The sequence below is a fragment of the Rhinopithecus roxellana genome, chromosome 2, assembly GCF_007565055.1.
Source record: "Rhinopithecus roxellana isolate Shanxi Qingling chromosome 2, ASM756505v1, whole genome shotgun sequence".
Classification (NCBI taxonomy): domain Eukaryota; kingdom Metazoa; phylum Chordata; class Mammalia; order Primates; family Cercopithecidae; genus Rhinopithecus; species Rhinopithecus roxellana.
The window spans coordinates 149,591,593-149,615,399 of NC_044550.1; the positions used below are offsets into that span (position 1 = coordinate 149,591,593).

Here is a 23,807-nt window from a genome sequence, read left to right on the forward strand (position 1 = left end):
CTTCTGTTCATCCCTGCCTTGAAGGTGGGGTTTCACTGGGGACCCACCCTTTTCTGCCCAGGAGCCTGTCTACCTCCCACTGCTGCTTATGGCACTCAGGCTGTTCATGCCAAGGGGTGCCTGCAGACCTGCACTGAGCCACCTTCAGCCCCCACCTTGGCCTCCCTCCCATGCTCTTGGATGCCCAAAGCCCAGAGGGGACTGAAGTGGCAGAGGGCTGACGTGTTAGTACTGCCCCAAGCATATATGCACCTAGCTGGATCTGGGCAGCACCTGGGCTTGGCCACAACTTTGCTCCAAAATTGGAGTGGGTCCCAGGAGTGGGGAGAGGCCAGGCAGTGGGAGCAGGCACTTCTGAGTCTGTGGGGGAAGGGGGGCTTCCCAGGCCCCCAAGAGCACAGGTATGTCCTGGTCCACAGCCACAGCTGGGCCTGGGAGTGTGGGGCTCCCACCCCACCAGAAGGGGGTGGGGCTCCTGCTTATTTCCAGCTCCCACTACCTCTGCGGAGTGAACAGCCCCAGCCGCACCTTCCCAGCTGCAACCAGTGTCTTTGCTGCAGCTGCTCCAGATGGGCTGCTGCCATCATCAATAAGTGGAATGAAATTTCATGCAGCCACTGAAAAGAAAGGTTTAAATCTATAAACATTGCCATGAAAATAACAATAAAGAGGTGGTATGTATAATATCCTTTTGTTGTTGTTTGGTTTGTGGTTAAAAAAGAAAATAGAATAATAATGTGATAGTAAATGTATAAAAATAAAAGTGGGGAGGTGGGGGAGTGGAGAAATACACACCAAACAGTTATAGTGAGGATCTTGAGTGGTATGGATGAAATTATAGAGAATTTTCCCATTTCCATAGCATTCAAATTATTATTATTATTATCATTCCTTTTGACTGTATTTATTTTAATGCTGAATTTACTCCTGTGCCATAAGTTTTTGTTTCTTCAGTTTCTTCTGGTATATCTTTTTCTTCTGGGTAAACCTCCTCTTCTGGTTTAGGAACAATCTGTTCCTTTTCAGTTAGGATCTTCTCTGTGTGGCAGGGAGAGCTCATGTATGGGTTAATCTGACCATGAGCTCTGTAGGTCCAGTGGTGCATCTTAGGTGCTTTGTTCACTTGGATATGCTCAATGACTGGAGAATCTACACCTAAAAACATAAGTTCAGCATTACTCTCTGCATTTTTAAGCATGTGCACCAAAAATTCAGCTACTCTTTTTGGGCCACCGACCTTGTGTCCAGCCCCACTGCATGGCCTGGGCACACCTACCAACTCCACCATTGTAACATCAGGAAGGTATGCACTGTTTCTGTAAAGTGCCATCTTTCAGATACTTCGTGGCTTTTCATATATGCATACCCTTGATGGCCTAGGTAGTTTCACGAGTGTTCTTAAAGTGAACACGGAGATTGGAACCTCTTGATTTGCATGATTTTTTGGGGTTCTCCAGGTCACACGAATAGCAAACCATTTTCACAGATTACCTCAGGCCGCTTAGGAAAAGAGAGCATGTTCAAATTATTACAAACTGTAAACCTTTGTAATAATAAGAGCCAATATTTTATTGAGGGTTTGCTACCAAACACTATCCTCTGTTCTTTGCATGCATTACTGCCTTTAGTTATCTCAATTGTCTTTTGAAGCAAGTTCTGTTATTTTCTGTGAGGAATATAAGGCGTAGGTGAGGTTGAGTGTCAGATAGCAAGACAGTAAGTGGTGGAGTTAAATTTCAAACCCAGATCCTGACTCAATAGCCACTATATTATGGGGGTTCACACGCACACACACACACTCACACACACTCACTCACACTCACAGAGTGCGGTTAAAATCTTTACAAGGGCAGTTACAAACAATAAAAATGCCAACAATATAATATCTGAAAAAGCGACCCACAAAATGTGTGTGCACTGTGATTTGTGATTGCTCCATACATAATATGCATCTGCAAAAGGACTATAATCATTTGCATGATGGCAATCTTTTTCTTTATTTGTCAAATTGCAAAAGTAGGCACCAGCCATGAGCTGAGAGTTGAGCTCATTTATACACAGTTCAGATGGCCAGGCTGGATTAGCTTTCCTCCTTCCTACACCACCCTGGGCTCATCATGCCACAGCATCGTTGTCAGTGTCACCGTTAGCCTCCCCAAACAGTGCCACAAATTTTTGAGGGAATCGAGGATCAGAGAGGTAAAGTGTCTTGGACAAGGCGGAACAGTGAGGAAGCAGCCAAGCATGGATGTAACCCAAAGATTTTCCAGGTTTGGCCCAGTTTTTCTACTTCCTACTGTGTTGCTATTTCATTTAATCTTATTTCTTCCTCCTCTATCTAAGAACAGGAGGCTATTCTCTCATGTTCTTCTCTGAGTTTTTCTCTCTCCCCCTACTCCTCCTCCCTCTGCACCTCTCCTTTCTCTCTCCTAACCTGGCTCCACTGCTTCATTGCCCTTCACATGCCCACAATGGCCACTCTGGCTCATAATCCACATAATTTAGTATGCACCTGAACTTCACTCTGCTTACATTCCAACTCATGTATTCAAGTCAACCCCTGCATCACATGGGTGTTAGTCAATAGATTCCAGTAACACTTGGGCCTATTTTCCATCCCAATCAATACTAAAATAGATCTATTACACTGTTTCTTGTTATTACCACAGAAAATTCTATTTATCTATGATACAAATTTCCACAGATTTTTAACAATAGCTTTGTAGGAATCCACTCATAAAAAATTAAAGGGAGGTGGCCGGGCATAGGGACTCATCCCTGTAATCCTAGCACTTTGGGAGGCCGAGGTGGGTGGATCACCTGAGGTCAAGAGTTCAAGACCAGCCTGGCCAACATGGTAAAACACTACTCAGGAGGCTGAGGCAGGAGAATCACTTGAACCCAGGAGGTGGAGATTGCAGTGAGCCAAGATCGCGCCACTGCACTCCAGCCTGGGTGACAGAGCGAGACTCCATCTAAAAAAAAAAAAAAGAAAGAAAGAAAAAAGAAAAATTAAAGGGATGGGATCATCAGAATGGAATTTTTAATTGTTGAGGGAGAACGAGAAGAGAATAAAATCTCCAGGCATTATTAAACACAGAGTTGTAGATACTCTGCTTCAAAGGATTTTGGACAAACTGCCAGGAGGTCAAACATTTCCAGTTTCAGTGGAAACATAATTTAGCTAATTTCCTAGAAAAGAAAGCACATAGTTAATCCAAGTCTGCTAATTAATCTAAGAGAACACACTGGCTCTTGATGGCATTTTCCCCTTTGGGAGAGGAAAAAATAACCCTGCTTATAAATTAGTGTTTTCTTAAACAGACAGACTGAAATTTACTGCAGCTCTTCAGGGATTTTCAGCTTCAATAAACCAGTGGGAAAGTTCTTCCTTGCTTGCATACACATGCTCTGTTGCCCCATTGGCAGAGGCCTCCCTCCCTTACTTTCCCTCCTTCCTCTCTTGCTTCTCCTTTCCTTCTTCCCTTCCTCCTTTCCTTCATTCCTACAACAAATACTTATTGAACACCTACTACATGCCACATATTGTTATGTCCTAGTGTACAGCAGTGAACAAAAAGTAGTAAATAAATATGTTAGATATGTTAAGTACTTTGGGGAAATACAACGCAAGAAAGGGTCAGGGAGTGCTGGTGGGGTGATATGGCTTGGCCATGTCCCCACCCAGATCTCATCTTGAATTGTAGTTTCCATAATCCTTAAGTGTCATGGGAGGGACCTAGTGGGAGGTAATTGAATCATGGGGGCGGTTACCCCCATGCTGTTCTCATTATAGTGAAGGAGTTCTCACAAGATCTGATGGTTTTATAAGGGGCTTTTCCTCTTTTGCTCAGCACTTCTCCTGCTGTCACCATGTGAAGAAGGACGCGTTTGCTCCCTCTTCCACCATGATTGTAAGTTTCCTGAAGCCTCCCTAGACATGCTGAACTGTGAATCAATTAAACTTGATAATTTCTTCATAAACTACCCAGTCTCAGGTATTTCTTTATAGCAGCGTGGAAACAGACTAATACATGAGGACACTCTGAGATTTTAAATAAATGGCCAGGGAGGACTCATTAAGAAGGCAACACTTGAGCATAAATCCAAGCAGGTGAGGGAGGAAGCTTTGCAGCTATCTGGGGCAAAACCAACAGGAAAAGTGCTGCCACTGGAGTGTGGCTGGAAGTTTGAGAGCAGCAAGGATCAGGCCTGGAATTAGAGGAAGGCAGAGGAGGTGAGTTGAGCAAGTGCAGGATTGGATCTTGTCTTTCTTTCAAATTTTTATGATTTGTATATCATTAATTTTTTTCACATTCATTTTGATACTGCATTAAAATATTACTGATCTTGACTACTGAGGTTTTGGCATCTTGAAGCGAGTACTCACTAGCTTCACTCTAGTCCAGGCCCAGGAGCCAATGTAGGGGAGTGGAGCAGGGGTGAGGGCGTGAGTTAGGGAGAGTGGTAGGAAATGAAGTCAGAAAGAAAGGAGCAGGGGAAGATGCTGAGGAGCTTGGCTTTTACTCTGAATAGGGTGGGAAGTCATTGAAGGGCTGTACTCATTTTCTGCCATAACAAACGACCACAAATTTATTGGTTTAAACAACACAAGACTGGGTGCAGTGGCTCATGCCTGTAATCCCAGCACTTTGGGAGGCTGAGCGGGGTGGATCACGAGGTCAGGAGTTTGAGACCAGCCCGACCAACATGGTGAAATCCTGTCTCTACTAAAAATACAAAAATTAGCTGGGCTTGGTGGCGTGCGTCTGTACTCTCAGCTACTCAGGAGGCTGAGGCAGAATAATCACTTGAACCCGGGAGGTAGAGGTCGCAGTGAGCCGAGATTGAGCCACTGCACTTCAGCCTGGGTGACAGAGCAAGACTCTGTCTCAAAAAAAAAACAAAACAAAACAACCCACAAATACATTATCTTACAATTCTATAGACTTGAAGTCCAACACAGGTCTCACCAGGCTAAAATCAAGCTGTTAACAGGGCTGTTTCCTCACTGGGAGCTTTGGGTGGGAATCTGTTTCCTGCTCATTAGGTTTGTTCACAGACTTCAGGGCCATGCAGTTGTAGAACTGAGGTCCCCTTTCCCTTGTAGTTGGCTTGTGGCTCCCTTCCTCCATTTTCAAAGCCAGCAATGGAGGGTCAGGCTCTTTTCATGTCACATTTCTCTGATCCATTTTTCTGTCTTCCTCTCCTGCTGTTGAAGACTCATGTGATTAGACTGGGCTCCCCTGGATAATCCAGGATACTCTCCTCATCTCAAAGTCCATACCCTAAGCACATGTACAAAGTTCCTTTGCTATGTAAGGTAACATATTCACAGGTTCCAAGGATTAGGATGTGAACATCTTTGAGGAACCATCATTCTGTCCACCCCAAGGGCTTTGAGCAATGGAGCAACTGCTCACTCTGCAACCGAGAATGCGTCAGTCTAGTTGCTCTGTTGAAAATAGCTGGGGGTGGGAGGAGGAAGGCCAGGGAGGATAGGGCAAGAAGCAGGAAGCTGGTATAGAGGCTGACACGATAATTCAGGGGAGAAATAATGGTAGTTTGGACCAAGGTAGGGGGAAACTCTGGAGGAGTCAAGGCTAGATAAGGTGACAATAGGTTTCAGATGTCAAGCTGGCTAAGCTACTATCCTCAGTTATTCAATCAAACACTAATCTAGGTGTTGCTCTGAAGGTATTTTATGGACATGATTAAAGTCCTTAATCAACTGACTTTCAGCGAGGGAGATAATCCTAGATTGAAGGTGGGCCTGATCCAATCCATTGAAAGGCCCTAGAGGAACTGAGGGTTCCCTGATGAAGACATTCTGCCTTTGGATGGTAACTCCGCTCATGCCCAGGAGTTCCAACCTGCCCTTTCTGACAGCCTGCCCTGTGGATTTCCCACTCGCCTAACCAGTCCCATGATTATGTGAGGCAGGAGAATCGGGTCTAGAGGCAGGGAACCTCATGGCTTCCTAGAACTAAATCAAATGGAAACACTGCAGCTGTGACAGGAACTATACTTGTCATTTACATAGAATCTACACCAAATAAATGACTTTGTAACCTCACTTTAGCCTCTTCATTTACATAGGGCATACACCAAGTAACCAATGGAAACCTCTAGATGGCATTTAAACCCCAGAAAATTCTGTAACGGGGCTCTTAAGCCCCTATGCTCGGCCACTCCAACCCCGTAGAGTGTACTTTCGTTTTCAATAATCTTTGCTTTTGTTGCTTCATTCTTTTCTTGGTTTGTTTATGTGTTTTGTCCAATTCTTAGTTCAAGATGCCAAGAACCTGGACACCCCCAACTGATAACATATGTAGGGCAATTCCTTGCAATAGATCTCTTAATATGACTCTCCTACTGGTTCAGATTCTCTGGTTGAATCCTGACTGATACATCCTGAATAAGTTTGAATGTGGAGCTGACTGGCTAAGCTAGTGTGTTGGAAGTGGGACGTGAGAAAGGGAAGTCCAGGATGTTTCCAAAGTCTTTTGCCCAGAGCAGCCAGAAGGATGGCTTAGGTATCTCCTTCTAAGGTAGGAACCACAAAAGCAAAAGCCACCTGCAAAAGCCTGTTCAAGGGATGGTGAAGGAAGAGGCCCAGTTTCCCCCAAGGAAGCCCTTTCAGAGGGGGGATGTGTATAGGCAGGGATGGGTTGGAGTGCCTGGCCAGCCCTGATGTGGGCAAGCTCCAATTTAAGGGGGTGAAATAGGGAATAAAGTCACTGCTGTGCTCCATGCCACTCATCCAGAAACACTGTGGTTTTCCACTGCATTCTGGAATCCTCAGGAAATCTAGAGCAGATCTTTTTACTGTTCTCTGCTGTGAACCCCACCTCCCCTGTTGCTGTGTGCTCTGGGAACGAGTTAGCTGAACCCTGAGCCAAAAACCAACAAGGAGTGCTGAATAGAGACTTTATGGAGTTGCTCTGTGGGCTTTTCTTCTTGTGAAGGAACAGGGTGTGCTTGAAAGTAAAAAGTGAGTTCTTTTGTTTTGTTGTTGTTGTTATTGTTGTTTAAATCTTCCTGGAAGGCAGAAAGAGATAAAAAGGAAAAAACAGCATTTGTCACTTACAGTGCTCTGGTTAGCACAGTAGCTGGGCCCCTGAACCCTCTGCAGGCCTCCCAAGCTGGCACTGAATAATATGTGAGAAGTGAAAGGAACTTTTCCATGAGTCTGGCAGCACAGACAGACACTGAGGTGGCAGAGCTGTCTCTTCCCAGCCCACATGCAGAGGCCTGCAGCTCCTCCTTCCAGCCCGCACCCACTAGAGCTTCTCAGACAGGCCGTGTCCTGAGAAGGATGTTGCCAATGCAGATGTTTGAGAGGCTCACTGATGAACAAATCAACAGAGCAGATTTAATCTGAAGAGATCCAAATATCGTGCTTCTTTGGACTCATGGAAATGGCGAAAGATTTAACATCAGGAAGCACTTAAGTCAGCTAATTTCTAGAGCCTTCTTCCTCCCTGTTACTTGATTCTAGATTAGATCACCAGTTAGACGTCAGAACCAGACCTTTTTATCCAGACAGGTACCAATTAGTTGTTTTTCCTTCCGAAGCCAAGTCCTCGAGTTTCAGGTAGACTTCAGTTGATTTCTGCGAGGTCTTTGCTTTCTCTCCACCAGAATACTCACCGTTGAGGTAACAGCAGAGAAGGTCCTTAGCACCTTGTATCCGTATAGGAAAGAAAATGAAAAATGTTTGTCTCACCTCTTTTTGCTGCTGATCTCTACAGGAAAGCAAAAAGCCCTGAAGAGCCTGACTTGGAATAAAAACATGCACCATACAAGATTTTTATGAGGATTAAGTAACTTGGGCTAAAATATTTTGGAAGCTGCCAAGGGCTCTACAGATGAGGTATACAGAGGCATTTGCTGAAAACTGGCCTGGATTGACAAGCGCAATGCAAACGTAAGGAGCTGAACAGCCTCTGCAGTCCCGGGGGGATGGCAGCCACACAAGGCATGTACCATGCTGGGATGATGGGAAAACCAGTGTCTCAAGAGGAGACTGGAAGAGATTCTTGGCCCAGCAAAAAAGCTAAAGAGGGGGAGAAATTTTAGGTAGCAAAGCCAAAAGTAATAGTGATGTAAGATCTGTGAGGTTTCCCCTTTCTATTCACTAGGACCGTAGATGTATGAGAGACACGTTCAGGGTTAAGGTCTCATTGGAGGACACATCCCAGAGGCCTGTGGGAAACCAGCTCAGAGGGGTCCTTGTTGCCTGAATCTCAGAGCATGCATGGGGTGACAGACATGCAGAAGTAGGGGATTTGGGGAGTACAGGGAATTTGGTTTCTAGATGTATTTCCAGACGTTCCATTGGCCAAACTTCTTTTCTGATAAACTGGTGGTGTGCAGGCTAGCAAGAGACCTGAATTGGCCATATCTGTCTCACATATCAGCTATTCCCAGGAGTGCTTGGCAAAGGAAAATGCGGGTGAACAGGTTGACAGCAAATTGCCTTGGAAGCCTGCAGAAGGGTGTACTCCTAGGGAGGATGATAATAAAGCTAGTGTGTACTTATTGATTATTATGATGTGGGCTAGGGCACTGTTCTAAGTATTTTATGTGTGTCAATCCATTTGATCCTCAGTACAATCCTATCAAATAGGATGACTGTTTTTCCCTTTTAATGGATAAGGAAACTGAGGCACAGAGTAGTTAAGTAATTTCCCCAAGTCATACAGGTAAAGCCAGGTTTCAAACTCAGACTGCCTAGCTGCCTCATGTTCCAGTAAGTGGATAGAGCATACTTTCCAATCAGAAAATGAAACATTAACATGCTAACAAGGGTGAATATTTGTTTGGACTAAGGTGGCCTGTAAAGACAGGATGTTACAACTTAGAATGCTAAAATGCTTTTGGTTACTGCATCAGTAAGGATGCTTTTGGCTGCAAGTAACAGAATAACAGAATAACTAACCAAAAATAGTTAAACAATAAGGACATTTGTGATTTCACATAGCCATAAGCCTGGATGCAGTCCAACCTTTTAAGGTCAGGGATGTCATCAAGAATCCAGATATTTTCCATTTCTTGATTCTGTATTCCTCAGTGTGTCTGCCATGTCTCCCTCACACTTACAAGGTGGCTGTGACAGTTCCAGGCATCACATGGTAACAAGATTACATCCAGTGAAGAAGGAATTTCTCATAAGACAGTCAGCAGACTTTGCAGGTAAATTGGACAAAATCAGGTCTCATATGTATGTCCCAGCCTCAAGGGAGCTCAAAATGTGAATAGCTAGAATTCTCAACTCTATAGAAAGAATAAACAACTCTAGCAAGTAAGAAAAAGGTAGGGTGAGAGATGTTGGGCTACTGATTTGACCATTTACTTACTACATTTCTTTTTCCCTTTTATTTACTTCTAAGGTGAAGATACACAAAGGATAGATCAAGGTCATGATTTAATGCAGATGGTTGAATTATGACCAAAAAAAAAAAAAAAAAAAAAAAACACCCGTAGTTAGCTCCAGCCATATTTCTGACCTGAGGCTGGGCTTAAGGTCTACACAGCTGGAAACATCCATTTCTGATGCCAGCTACATTATTCCCTGATGAGAACAGTGCCAGCAGTGAACCCCTCATCACTCCCCTCACCCAACCCCCACCTTTGCATCCCAGGGTATTATCAGTTGTTGGTCTGGCTCTACCCCTCCCCCATCCATTTAGAAACAATCTATTTCTGTTTCTCTCTCTCTCTCTCTCTCTCTCTCTCTCTCTCTCTCTCTCTCTCCTGCTTCAATCTCATGTCCTCCTGCTGACTCTAAAGAGACAGCTGACCAATGTGGGAAAGATTTAAATTGGGTTATTCTCTCTTAATATAATTTTTGTAAAATACTATAAATGAATTTCTTCCTGGCCGCCAGAGAGAAGTACTACTATTTCTAGCACCAGACTGACAGGAATGGTGCCTGTTAGGATTAAGTTCAACTGCAATGGGGACATTAAATATGGCTTAAACAAGACTGGGCTGTATTTCTTGCTCATATAAAAGTCCTGGTATTGTCACCAGAATGGGGTCCTGATGCAGACCCCAATAGTGGGTTCTTAGATCTTGCACAAGAACGAATTCAGGGCGAGTCCACCAAGTAAAGGGAAAGCAAGTTTATTAGAGAAGTAAAGAAACAAAATAATGGCTACTCCATAGACAGAGCTGCCCAGAGGGCTGCCGGTTGGCTACTTTTATGGTTCTTTCTTGATCACATACTAAACAAGAGGTCAATTAATCATGAGTTTCCGAAAAGAGGGGGAGGCAATTTCCAGAACTGAGGGTTCTTCCCCTTTTTAGACTATATAGGATAACTTCTGGAAGTTGCCCTGGCATTTGTAAACTGTCATGGCACTGGTGGGAGTGTCTTTTAGCATGCTAATGCATTATAATTAGCATATAATGAGCAGTGGGGACCATCAGAGGTCACTTTTGTTGCCATCTTGGTTTTAGTGGGTTTTGGCTGGCTTCTTTACCACATTCTGTTTTATCAGAAGGGTCCTTGTGACCTATATCTTGTGACACCAGCCCTGCTGAGCTCCTGTTTCATCCTGTGACTAAGAATGCCTAACCTCCTGGGAATGCAGCCCAGTAGGTTTCATCTTCATTTTACCCAGCCCCTGTTCAAGTAATGGAGTCACTTTGGTTCCAACGCCTCTGACAGTGTAAGCAACTCAGGCTAGTTAGAGCGCTCCACAGTCAACTGACCCCAGGCTGCTCTGGGCTTCTGCTTTTGTGGCTGTATCACAGTCCACAGAAGCCCTTCAGTCATCACATCTGTCTTCCAAACAGCAGGATGGGTGAAGAGGGGATGACAAGCCAAAGAGCATATGCCTCCTATAATTTATGGAAATTTCTTGGAAGTTATCACACAGCGTTGCCACTTACATTCTGTTGGCCAGAACATAGTCACATGGACACATCTTGCCACAAGTGTAGCTAGGAAATAGCATTCTATTAGTCAGGGTTCCCCCAGAGAAGCAGAACGAATGGATGTGTATATATATAGAAAAAGATTTATGATAAGGAATTGGCTCACATTATTACAGAAGTTAGGAAGTCCAAAATCTGCAGGGTAAACAGGCAGGCTGGAGATCCAGGAAAGGCTGGTATTCTAGTTCTAGTCTGCTGTAGAATAAGAAAGAGCCAGTGCTGTAGATGAAGTCTGAAGGCAGGCTGCTGGAGAATTCTCTCATCAGGGGAGGAAGATAACATATTCTATTTTATTCAGGCTTTGTGATCTATTCTTTTCTTTTTGGTCTATTCAGGTTTTCAACTGGTTGGATGAGGTTCCTCTACATTATGGAGGACAGTCTGCTTTACTCAAAGTCCATCAATTTAAATGTTAATGTCATCTAAAAGTACTCTCACAGAAAACACCCATAATAATGTCTAACCAAATATCTGGGCACACTGTGGTTCATCCAAGATGACACATAAAATTAACCATCATGGGCATCTTCATTTGAGGCAGCCCGTGGTGTCTGCACTCTAGGGGAAGGGTCGGCAAACTACAGTCCACAGGACAAATCTGTTTTTGTAAATAAAGGTTTTGGGAACTCAGCCACACTCATTCATGTGCATATTGTCTATGGCTGCTTTTGCTTTACCATGCAAAAGCTGAGTCTTCTAATGAGACCATATGGCTTACAAAACCGAAATTATGTACTGTATTTGACTCTGTACAGACTAGCTGATCCCTGTTTTAGGCAGTTATGCGCCCAGCTAAATACTGGGATTATTTAAAGAGAAAGGAAATTGTGGTAGGCAGATAGCAATCTTGACCCACAGCAGCATAAAGGACTTGCTGCTGAAATCTTCTAAGAAATCTCCCAGCCATTCAGCAACAATTTTTTTTTGTGCAGTCTATGAGATACTGAAGGAATTATAAAGAAGTACAAGCCATTTCCCCCAATCTCAGGAATTTAGTGGATTAACTTTGTGGAAAGCAATGGTCTTTGGCTGAGTTGAGGCTGAATTATTAGCCATGTGATCAAACTTCTCAAAACTTCAGTTTTCTCATCTCTAAAATGATCATGATCCTATTACCTCATCAGGTTGCTACATAAATTAAATAAGGTCATTTAAATGGTGTCTAGCATATCATAAACCCTTTCTTCTTGTCTGATAGTGAAAACAATGATAACTAATAGTAATTAAGCTTTATCTGTGTGCTGGGCTCTGGGAAAGGGTTCTTCATGTATTAACTCATTTAATCCTCACAACAGCTCTCCGAGGTAGGAACAATCATTATCCCCATTGTATGAATGAGAACATTGAGAGATGAGGTATCTTGGCAAAGAGTGCCTAGTTAGAGCAGAGCTGTGATTCAAACCCTGCTTGCCTGATTTCTGAACCCAAGAGCCTACCCGCCAATGTGTCCCATAGCCTTCCCATGTCAGAGCCCTCCTGCTATCATCTCCTTCCCCCTCTGGCTGTAAGACATTCATAGTGTAACTGAGAAAGCAGAGCATATTCAAATAAAAAGCAAATTCATAACATAAGGCAGTGGAGGTGAAGTGCCAAGTGAGCAGTATCACTCAGATACGGAGAGGTTCCAGTCCCGCAGAGCGCTTAGGGGAGGTGTCATAGCAGGGATGGGGCCAAATTGGGTCATGATGGACCTACAGGATTTAGAAGACAGGAAGACGCTGTGCAGCCATGGGGAGTGGAGTGGGTAAGGCTTGGAGGTGGGAAAGAAATAGCACAGTTAAGGAATAACAAGTAAATAATCCTGGCTAAATCACAGGATTCTTACTGGGAGTCCCGAGACAGCAATTTGGAAATGAAGATTAGAATTAAATGAAGGAGCTTGAATGTCTGTCTAAAAAGCTTCCCTGTATTCGGTAGACACTGAGTAGTCATTGGAAGGTTTTGAATGGTGAAATCACGTGATGGCAGCAGTGTCTTTAGGTATAACATGGTGGTTTTAGAAGTGATGACTGAGGTCCGGGGGCTGGGAGACTAGTTGAGAGGCTTTTGAAATGATCTAGACATGATGTAATGAGAACTTGAAGTGGAGTGTTAGCACAGGCATGCATGGAATGGCAGGAAGGTAGGAGACATCACATGAGCAGAATAGGGGCACTTGGTGACTTCGTCTGGGAGTGAAGACGGGGAAGGGCAGGATGACTGCCAGGCTTTCAGCCTGGGTGATGGGAGAATTTTAATCTAAACAGAAGCAGAAGAGGCAGAGGGGAACTCCATCTGCCACCCCACCTCCATGAGGTCTCTGTCTCCACTGAGCATCTTCACTTACTCAGCCGTCACCTGAGTGATACCTGTCAGCAGCCAGCCATCTCCTTTCTTCTTTGCTGTAAGGTGCCACTTCCACCAGAGAAGAACCTAGGGCAGCGAGGAAACCTGGCCTTTGGGTCAAATAGATAGGAATTTACCTCTGCTCTGTCCATCGCTGGCACTGTAACCTTGAGCACATCTCAACCGCCCTGAGATTTAGTCTCTTTAAACTAGGGATGACAATACCTACTTGATAGAGTACTTGCGAGTTATATAACAAACACAAAGCATTTAGTATTGTGTCTGGCACGTAGTAGATGCTCAATCATAACGGCTAACACACCGTGCTTGAAACAGGCAGTGCTCTAACTGCTTTACATCGATTCACTCGGCTACTCCTCTCAACAGTCCTGCAAGGTGGATACCACTCTTATCCTTCAACTTACAAAGAAAGGAGGTATACAGAAGACACAGAACTCACCAAGGTCACAGGGACTAGGTGAGGATGAGCCAGGCTGCATCCAAGCAGCCCAGCTTCAGGGTCTGTATTCTTTGCCACTACCCAGAACTTATATCAATAAGCAAAGCTATTATTTACAATAACAGGAAGCAAAAATAGCAAAAAGTTTCCTCTAAGGGGGAGTGTTATAATATACTTAACCATCAGAATGGCTAAAGCACTGATCTGTGAGAGTGGTAACTGGTCATAGCCCGGAGCTGGTCCTTTAGGTCCTCTTTGGTTACTGGATCCTGGGAGGATGAATGAGGAAGTGGATCTCAGGCAGGGGGTGGAGTTAAGTGGCTGTGGAAGGTACTTGGCAGTGTCAGGCAGCAGCTTTTATTCCCCTTAAACTTTTATTTTAAGTCCTGGGGTACATGTGCAGGATGTGCAGTTTACATAGGTAAACGTGTGCCATGGTGGTTTACTGCACAGAACAAACCATCGCTTAAGTATTATTAAGCCCAGCACCCATTAGCTATTCTTCCTGATGCTTTCCCTCTCCCTGACCCCCACCCGACAGGCCCAAGTGTGTGGTGTTCCCCTCCCTCTGTTCTCATTGTTCAGCTCCCACTTATAAATGAAAACATGTGGTGTTTCGTTTTCTTTTCCTGCGTTAGTTTGCTGAGGATTACAGCTTCCAGCTCCAACCATGTCCCTGCAAAGGACATGATCTCATTCCTTGTTATGGCTGCGTAGTATTCCATGGTGTACATGTACCACATTTTCTTTATCCAGTCTATTGTTGATGCACATTTGGCTTGATTCCATGCCTTTGCTATTGTAAATAGTGTTGCAATGAATATACATCTTTATATATGAAAATATATGTATCTTTATAATAGAATGATTTATATTCCTTTTGGTATATACCCAGTAATAAGATTGCTGGGTCAAACGGTATTTCCACTTCTAGATCTTTGAGGAATCGCCGCACTGTGGTTGAAATAATTTACATTCCCACCAACAGGGTAAAAGCGTTCCTTTTTCTCCACAACTTTGCCAACATCTGCAGTTTCTTGACTTTTTAATAATTGCCATTCTGACTGGTGTAAGATGGTATCTCATTTTGGTTTTGATTTGCATTTCTCTGATGATCAGTGATGTTGAGCTTTTTTTTTTTTCTTTTGAGATGGAGTCTTGCTCTGTCACCCAGGCTGGAGAGCGGCGGCACAATCTCTGCTCACTGCAACCTCTGCGCCCCCCCTCTTTGGGTTCAAGCGATCCTCCTGCCTCAGCCTCTTGAGTAACTGGGATTGCAGACACTTGCCACCATGCCCAGCTAATTTTTATATTTTTAGTAGAAACAGGGTTTCGCCATCTTGGCCAGGCTGGCCTTGAACTCCTGACCTCATGATCCACCTGCCTTGGCCTTCCAAAGTGCTGGGATTACAGGTGTGAGCCACCGCACCCGGCCTGAGCTTTTTTTCATGTTCGTTGGCCGCATGAATGTTTTCTTTTGAGAAGTGTCTGTTCATGTCCTTTAGGGCAGCAGCTTTAAACAACTCATACAGAAAGTTCAATATCTTAACTTCCAGTGTGACAGGATGGGTGTGCCCTGGGTGAATACCAGAACTGGTTGTCATTTTTCAGTGTTCTCTGATCAACCTGTGGACAAAACAAACTGATTTTTAAGAAGGTTCTCATTGTTGAATGTTATATTGATTTTTTAAATATATTTTATTATTAATACCATGCTTGAATTGTTTTTTAAAAAGACTTAAGGCAGCTTGTAGTTTTAAAAAACCCTTACAAATACAAATAAGATATGGATCATAATAAAAGTTGTGTATGTAAAAGTTTTTGTTATGGGCTAAATGTTTGTGTCCCACAAAATTCACAGGTTGAGATTCTAACCCCTCAAAGTGACAGAAGTGGGAGATGGGGCATTAGGGAGGTAAGTCAGTCACAAGGTTGGAATGCTATGAACAGGATTAGTGTCCTTATAAAAGAGACCTGGAGAGTTCTCTAGCCCTCATTCTGCCATACGAAGACACAGTAAGAGGACAGCTCTCTAGGAGCCAGGAAATGGCCCTCACCACACACTAAATATCCTAATAATTTGATCTTACACTTTCTAGCTTCCAGAACTGAGAAATAAATGTTTATTGCTTATGCCACTCAGTTGGTGGTATTCTGTCATTGCAGCCTGAACTAAGACAGTTTTATGCTTGAAAACTTAAACTAAGAATGCATAGTGAAACTGAGCACTAAATTTGACTCTGAGATTCCCAATGGCCAAGATTAAATGAGAAATAGGATGAGTTTCTTAGTTTTGACTATGCAAATAAACCTAAATGCTTCAATCTTTATGCCTAGGATTTAGGGATGCAGGACCAAGATGGCATTTTGATGTGAAAAAGACAAGTTTCAACTTACTATATTCTTGCCCCAAAAGAAGTCCACTTTGTCTTTTACTCCACATGAAAATCATATTACCAAAGCAAAACACACCTCACCAGCTATGCCTCTGCTGAGTGAAAGACCAATGCCAGCTTTAAAGTAAATGAGTAGGCTGGGCGTGGTGGCTCGCGCCTGTAGTCCCAGGACTTTGGGAGGCCGAGGTGGGCAGATCACTTGAGGTCAGGAGTTCGAGACCAGCCTGGCCAACATGGTGAAACCCTGTCTGTACTAAACATATAAAAATTAACCGGGCATGGTGGCACACCTGTAATTCCAGCTACTCGGGAGGCTGAGGCAGGAGAATCGCTTGAATTTGGGACGCAGAGTTTGCAGTGAGTCAAGATTGCACCACTGCACAACCGCCTGGGCGACAGAGCAAGACTCCATCTGAAAAAAATAAAAAACAAATAAATAAAAAAGTAAATGAGTAAAGAAAAAATTAGGGAAAGAGAAGCTTGGTATCAGGAGAGGAGAATGTGATTTTGAGGATGTATTTTGCTTCAATTACCTGCCTAAGTGTAAAATGCTGGTCTGGGTGAGCACCTTAAATAAGATAATTTCCATCCCATTGAACTCCCCTCACTTAAGTATAGGACCAGCCAATTCTATGCAATTTTTTTTCACCAGAGGAAAAAAAATGAGAGCTTTGCAAATATGAAAGGTGATCTGGTGCCTCCTAGCATTTCTGGGGAGGCAGCCACATTAAAGCCTATGATTCTTTCTTGTGGTGTCTTCCTAGAGTTAAGGGAAGTCCTTAAAGTTTGCTATTAATGCCTAGTGGCTTAAGAGTAGACCAAAGGATTTCAGGGAGCTTGTTTCTAATAGATCCTATGATCAAGAGGATTACAGTTTAGGACAGAAGGAATACCTTCCACATCTTTTTCATTATTGTTCCTGTGACCCAGATTTCCCAGATCTTACCACCCTGTAGTACCAAAGAGATTGCTTTGGAGTCTCATCTGACTCAGGGTATCATGTCCCAAAAGTTCACCTTAAGGTTTCTGAGATCTCCAGGGAGCTTTACAAGCACTAACAGCATGCCTGCTCCCAGTGGGTATCTGCTGGCCATGGTCCTTGTGTGCTTGGTGTCTGCTCACTCCTGCCTGTGTGCTGCTCCTCCAAGGAAAGGGATAAGGCCGTGACAGCCTGTCTCTGGGTTTACACAGGACAAACTTTTAGTTCATAAAATGGCAGCCACCTGGGTCTGCTTCTGATTTGTTCTGTCACTTTGCACAGGTCACCTTGGTGCTTTCTACTTCAATTTCCTCTACTGAAAATGGCAAGGATTCTCACATCTCACAAAGATGTAGTGGGAACTGGCTATTTAATGATTAGTTGTATTTTGAAAACATTAAGTGCAAGATAAGCGCCAGGGCAGGAAAGCCAAGTATTTGTGGCTTCCCCAGTGAGCAGTTGGTTGTGCTTTTTTTTTTTTCTATAAACATTCAAAGGAAATAAATTGAGAGAGAACAATCTCAAATCCCTAAAGTCAATATATTGCTCTTTAAGCCTCTTTACTAAACTAGGTTGCTGCATAGGTGAATCCCAGGTTATGAGGGGATAGTCATAAAAAAAATCCCATGCAACCCGAAGTTATATAACTAAGGGCACCAGGACTATGGAAAGTTTGGGAAGGGATGAGGCCCCATAACCAATATTTGATAATTACATTTTAATTTAAGGAACATTTAATCCTAAACTACTCTAATGACATTAATCACCTTAATGAAAACCTTTACTTAAAATGTAAAGAAGGTATTTAGGAGGCTGGAGGGAATGTCCAGTGTCATGAAAAGGAAAAGACAGATACAAAATTGGAAAATTTTACCTATTTCAATTCATGCTCCCAGAAACCATATCAAAAGAAGCTTCTTCCTTCAGAAAATAAGAGGCATGTTATGGGTCACATTGGGTCCCCTTCAAAATCATTATGTTGAAGTCCTAAGACCCTGGTACCTCAGAATGTGACCTTACTTGTAAATATGGCCACTGCAGATGTAATTAGTTGAGTTTAGATTATACTGAACTAGGCCGGGCACCTTGTCTGATATGACTGGTGTCTTTATAAAAAGGGAAAATTTGGACACAGATGTACAATTCCAGGAGTACACCCCGTGAAGATGAAGGCAGAGATCAGGGAGATGATTTTACAGAACAAGGAATGCCAAAGATACAAGTAAACCACAGAAGATAAGGGAGAGACATGGCTTCTTTCACAGCCCTAGAAAGAAGCAACCCTGACAGCACCTTGATCTCAGACTTCAAGCCTCCAGGGCTGTGGGACAATACATTTCTATTGCTTAAGTCACTCAGTCCATGGTGCTTTGTTATGGCAGCCCTAGGAGACTTATATTACATACAGTTGTTCTAGTCTAAAGAATCAGAGGTGGCCGAGCACAGTGGCTCACGCCTGTAATCCCAGCACTTTGGGAGGCTGAGGCAGGCAGATCATTTGAGGTCGGGAGTTCGAGACCAGCCTGAGCAACATGGAGAAACCCCATCTCCACTAAAAATACGAAATTATCCAGGCGTGGTGGCACATGCCTGTAATCCCAGCTACTCAGGAGGCTGAGGCAGGAGAATCTCTTGAACCTGGGAGGCGGAGGTTGTGGTGAGCCAAGATCGCGCCATTGCACTCCAGCCTGGGCAGCAAGGGTGAAACTTCATCTCAAAAAAAAAAAAAAAAAGAATCAGAGGTAATGAGAAGAAGGGATTGGAGGCAGTTGACACAGGTTCTTCTATACCTATTCTACTAGTTTAAAGATTTGCTTGGGTTAATATATTATTTTCTTAAAATATACATATTTCCTTAAAATATACATATTTCCTTAAAAGATCATGATCATCAATTATTTACACCCGACGGCATATTGTATTTTCTTTTTTTTTTTTGAGACGAAGTTTTGCTCTTGTTGCCCAGTCTGGAGTGCAATGGCATGATCTTGGCTCACTGCAAGCTCTGCCGCCTAGGTTCAAGCAATTCTCCTGCCTCAGCCTCCCTAGTAGCTGGGATTACAGGCATGTGCCACCACACCCAGCTAATTTTGTATTTTTAGTAGAGACGGGCTTTCTCTATGTTGGTCAGGCTGGTCTCGAACTCCTGACCTCAGGTAATCTGCCCATCTCGGCCTCCCAGAGTGCTGGGATTAAAGGCATGAGCCACCGTGCCCGGCCCATATTGTATTTTCAAGAGATGGCCACAGTGCTATCTCTTACCCCACATTGCCCCTCTAGAATATCACCATTCTCTGTTTAGAAGTCACATCAAATTCCCCTTCTCTTGAATCTAAGGGGGCTTGTAACTCACTTGTAACCAACAGAAACTTCTGAGGCCAGGTCACCAAAGTGCTGCTGTGTTGGGAGCTGAAATACTTGCACTGGAGCATTTCACTACTCTGAGGCTGCCATGTTGTGAAGAGGCTCAAACTAGCTCTTACAGAGAGACCCCATGGAGAGACCATCTGTGAAGATAGAGGTGCCTAGCAAGACTGCAGCTTCTTCAGCCCCTCTGCTGTTCTGGCTCCAGCCTTTCTTCTGACAACCACTTGGGGGACTCCAAACCAGAATCTCCCCACTGAACCCTCTCTGAATGCCTGACCCACAGAAACTGGGAGAAGTTAAAAACAACTGTTGTTAAGTTACTATGTTCTTGGGTGATTTATTACTCAGCAAGAGATAGCGGATATGCCTTAATGCATTATTCTGATAATGAAATTTCTTGACTTTTAAATTAGCTGTTCTAGAATTTAATTTTCTCTAGGAAAGGGTGGAAAGCACAAAAAAAGACTTTGGTAACCTAGAAACACCTACTTTGCAGACTTCCCCACAGCCTCATGGGACATTTTGTATGGCACTAAACACCAACAGTGTTGCTCCCCTTGGCATTCTACCCTATCATCAATTTGAATGTAAATGACAAGGAAGTACCTTAAGAGTTGAAACCACTAATCACACTAATGTTTATGTAAATCAGTCAATTCCAGATTGGAGGGTCCTTTTTTACTCCCTACTTCCAAAGGTGTTCTAATTATGCAAAATTGTGTCATCAACTGCTGTGGCCAAGAACAAGTTCATTATCACTTGTGCAAGTCTTGCATGTTGAATTTGCCAACTTCTGAAGACCTCTATTTTCAGTCAGAATCTGGCACTGATTCTAATGATTCTTACTTCATTCGTGATGGGGGTGGGAGGACCAGGATAATAAAGGTGTTTGCACTTTGAATAATCCCCAACCCTTGGTGCATAGCTCTGACATAGCTCCGCTCAATTATAAAAAGGCCATTTCCCCTAGTCATTTCCTTTCCTTTAGCAAAAGCCTGGATCCTTTTGACACTCATGTTCCAAATATTCCCTATCTGCCTGGGGCTTGTTTTCTATGGTGTCTTTGATTAGGCCTTCTTCTATCAGGGCTTTTGAATAAATAATCTCCCTGCCTCTCTTTTGTTAAGGGAGTTCTTGCCTGCCACTTCTGGTCTCCAAGACAGCCCTCAGCCGTTACTGCCAGGAATTAAGATGCCTGTGAAGTCCACTCTTGTCCTGCAACTGCCTTGCAATGGAGTCCTTAGAAAACATTGACTTCTTTTCATTTTTCAGCCATGAAACAGTGGTTTCTGGAAAACAGTCGTTCTAAACATGGCTATTAGTTAAGAATCTCTGCAGACAATAGCCAAGGGGCAATAAAGAAGCCTAAAAGAAAAGATTTCATAATCTCTTATTTGTGACTTGCAAGTGGTAGCTGCTAAAAGTGACTTCTGCAAGCAGGTAGCTGCTTCTGCCATTTACACTTAACCACATAATCATAGAGCTGGCAGAACCCTTAATTCATGCTCTGCATTTGCCAGGGCCTGCAAGGCTTCCTGAAGAGTATTCCAGAATCCTCAAGTGCTGTCCTCACACCTCCACTTGAAATAGTCAAAACACACTGGGGAGAGGAGACATCTATTCCTCAGAACAGAAACAGAAAGACCATTTTGTCACGTAAACTTCTAACTTTCTTGGTGAACAGTCTTTGAATGCATATTAACCTTCAAATACATACCATTTGATGTTGTTATCATTCCCCTCATTTCACATATGAGGAAACTAAGGCTCAAAGAAGGAAAATGACTGGCTAAGGCCTGAAAGAGCTAGAATAGGGTGACCAAGCATCCGGGTTTGCCCAGGACTTAGGGATTTTCTGGGATTTAGGACTTGCAGTGCTAAAAACAGGACAATTATGGCAAAACTAAGAAAGTTGATCACCCTAGGTTTGAATAAGGTCCAGCTTGTCCCCAAAGTCTTTTTTTCTGAGCCCTGACACCATACTAAGTTGTCTTCAGTCTGAGATTTGGCTCTAGCACAGATGGGGGCATTAAATGGCTGCACCATGAATAGTCCATTTCCCTCCTTCAGAGAACAAAGTCAGGGGTGTCAGCCTCACAGGATCAACCCAGGACCCTCTTGCAGGTTATTCAGAGCCCACTAGAAAGATTAGTTTGGGAGCTGACTCTCTAGAGAGGTGAAAGCCAGATGCAAGAGTGTGCACCACCATTTATATAATGTGCCACATCAGAAGACATTCTACAAGGGACCCTAAATTATCACCCACAGAATTGCCAGGGCTTGCCTGGTTGCAGAAACCTCAGAGATGGCCATAAAGGAGACAGGGTTTTCCTAAAATACACAAAGAAGAATTTCACTGAATTACTTAACAAAAGCTGACCACAGCATATTTTTGCCAAAAGCAGAAATCAAAACCTTTAGACATTTTTCAAGGATGATTTATAGTTCCTTCTCTCCCTCCCTCTCTCCCTCCTTTCCTCCCTCCCTCTCTCCCTCCTTTCCTCCCTCCCTCTCTCCCTCCTTCCTTCCCTCCCTCTCTCCCTTCCTCCCTCCCTCCCTCTTCCTTCCTTCCTTCTTTCCTTCCTTCCTTCCTTCCTTCCTTCCTTCCTTCCTTCTTTCCTTCCTTCCTTCATCTCCTTCCTCCCTCCCTCCCTCCCTTCCTTCCTTCCTTCATCTCCTCCCTCCCTCCCTCCCTTTCTTCCTTCCTTCCTTCCTTCCTTCCTTCCTTCCTTCCTTCATCTCCTCCCTCCCTCCCTCCCTCCCTCCCTCCCTCCCTCCCTTCCTTCCTTCCTTCCTTCCTTCCTTCCTTCCTTCCTTCCTTCCTTCCTTCCTTCCTTCCTTCTTTCCTTCTTTGCTTCCTTCCTTCCTTCTTTACTAGCCCACTCCAGTTTTCTCTTTCAGGATGTCCCCCTGGTCTGCAGTGAAAAGGCAGGCACTGAGCACTGTTGAGAGGGTTGTGGCTGGAGCAGATCCTGGTTGCCCACTTCCCTGCACCACATTGTGCCAGGTATTGTCCTCTAGTTTCTGGACGCTAAAAGGTCTGGAGAAGGCCAGGTGGTTGGGGAGAGAACTGGGAGGGAGGCATGGTGGTGGAAGTAGTGTTTTAATGTTGGAACAAACAGTTGGGAAAGCTGCACCCGTGCATTAGGCTTTCTCAGCCCTGAATGGGAGCAGCTGTCCTGCTTGTATGGCTGCTCTGAGGCCCTCCTCCACATTCAACTGCCCCTGACCCTCTCCCCTTGAAGGACAAGAGATTAAAACTGAATGGATATCAGAGACATCACCTCTGGTTCATCAACTGGCTCAACTTTTTTCCTTATATAGATGAGGAGCTGAGACATGGAGAGGACAGGTGAGATTTTTCTAGGTCATCCATGAGCCTTGTGAGTCTTCCTTGGTGCTCTGGGGTAGAGGAGGGAGAAAGAAAAGAGTCTGTAGATTTGAATCAAAGCTCTTTCTTTTCCTTCAGTTGCTCCATGATGTTAGCCCAAATAACTTTCAGCCCTTTCTTTCTCCACTGTGTCATGTCAGGCACACAATTTTTTGTTTTCTTTCATTTTGTCTTCAAACTATATTTTTGTTAGCTCAGTCATTCTTTTCTTCTCCTCTCTGTATCCAAGTAAAATCACTCACAGAAGTCAATGTCTTAAATAGACAGAACTTGGGCTTGGGGCACCCCATGCAGAGGAGGTGGTAACTGCTCTTCCCTCCTACCTGAGGCTCCTGTGACACTGTCAGAAGTAGCTGCAAAGGCCGTGCAGTGCAGTGATTAGACCATGGACTGTGAAACCAGAGTGCCTGGGTTTGGTGCCCAGTCAAGCAAGCTTTTTAACCAAATGATTTTGCTTTTCTTGTCCCCAGATCCCCACCCCTTGCTTTCTACTAGCACAGGGCCCATCCCTGAAATTTCAGGGTGTGGGGACTCTGTCCTCACCCTATGTGTTAGGGGATTACAATCAGGACAGGTGGCCCCAGTCTGCAGCATCTTTTCATCAGTCATGGATGAGGCCACCTCTTAGGTGAGGCACCACCCCATCCCTGCTGAGAATGTCGCCACGCTGCTTCTCAGGCAGCCCCGGCCGACAGCAGTGAAGGGAAGCATTCATTCATGAGTGAAGAAAGGCCTCCTCCCCAACTCCTTCCACAGATGAGTGATGCCCGCCCGCCGCCCCTCCCCTCCCAACCATTGCCAAGGGCATCCCCTTCTCTAGCCAATCACAGGAAGGGGATCAGGAAGGAAAACAATACTTGTGGCCTCCTCATTCATTAAACCCTGGATGAATCTAAATGGAATGAGAAAAAACTGTTTTTCTTAAGTAGAAGAACAAACACA

The 23,807-nt window shown here is 44.0% G+C and overlaps 1 long non-coding RNA gene and 1 pseudogene across 1 annotated transcript in view; both read right to left on the reverse strand.

Annotated features, from left to right (window-relative positions):
* Positions 1-921: 921 nt before the first annotated feature.
* On the reverse strand, positions 922-1,478 carry LOC104655721 (annotated as a pseudogene).
* A 20,831-nt stretch (positions 1,479-22,309) lies between these two features.
* The window catches only part of LOC115894561, a 34,702-nt gene continuing 33,204 nt past the window's right edge, over positions 22,310-23,807 (reverse strand). The window contains exon 7 of the long non-coding RNA XR_004054673.1: positions 22,310-22,876. This is a non-coding gene — a long non-coding RNA (uncharacterized LOC115894561). The remainder of the gene's footprint in view (positions 22,877-23,807) is intronic.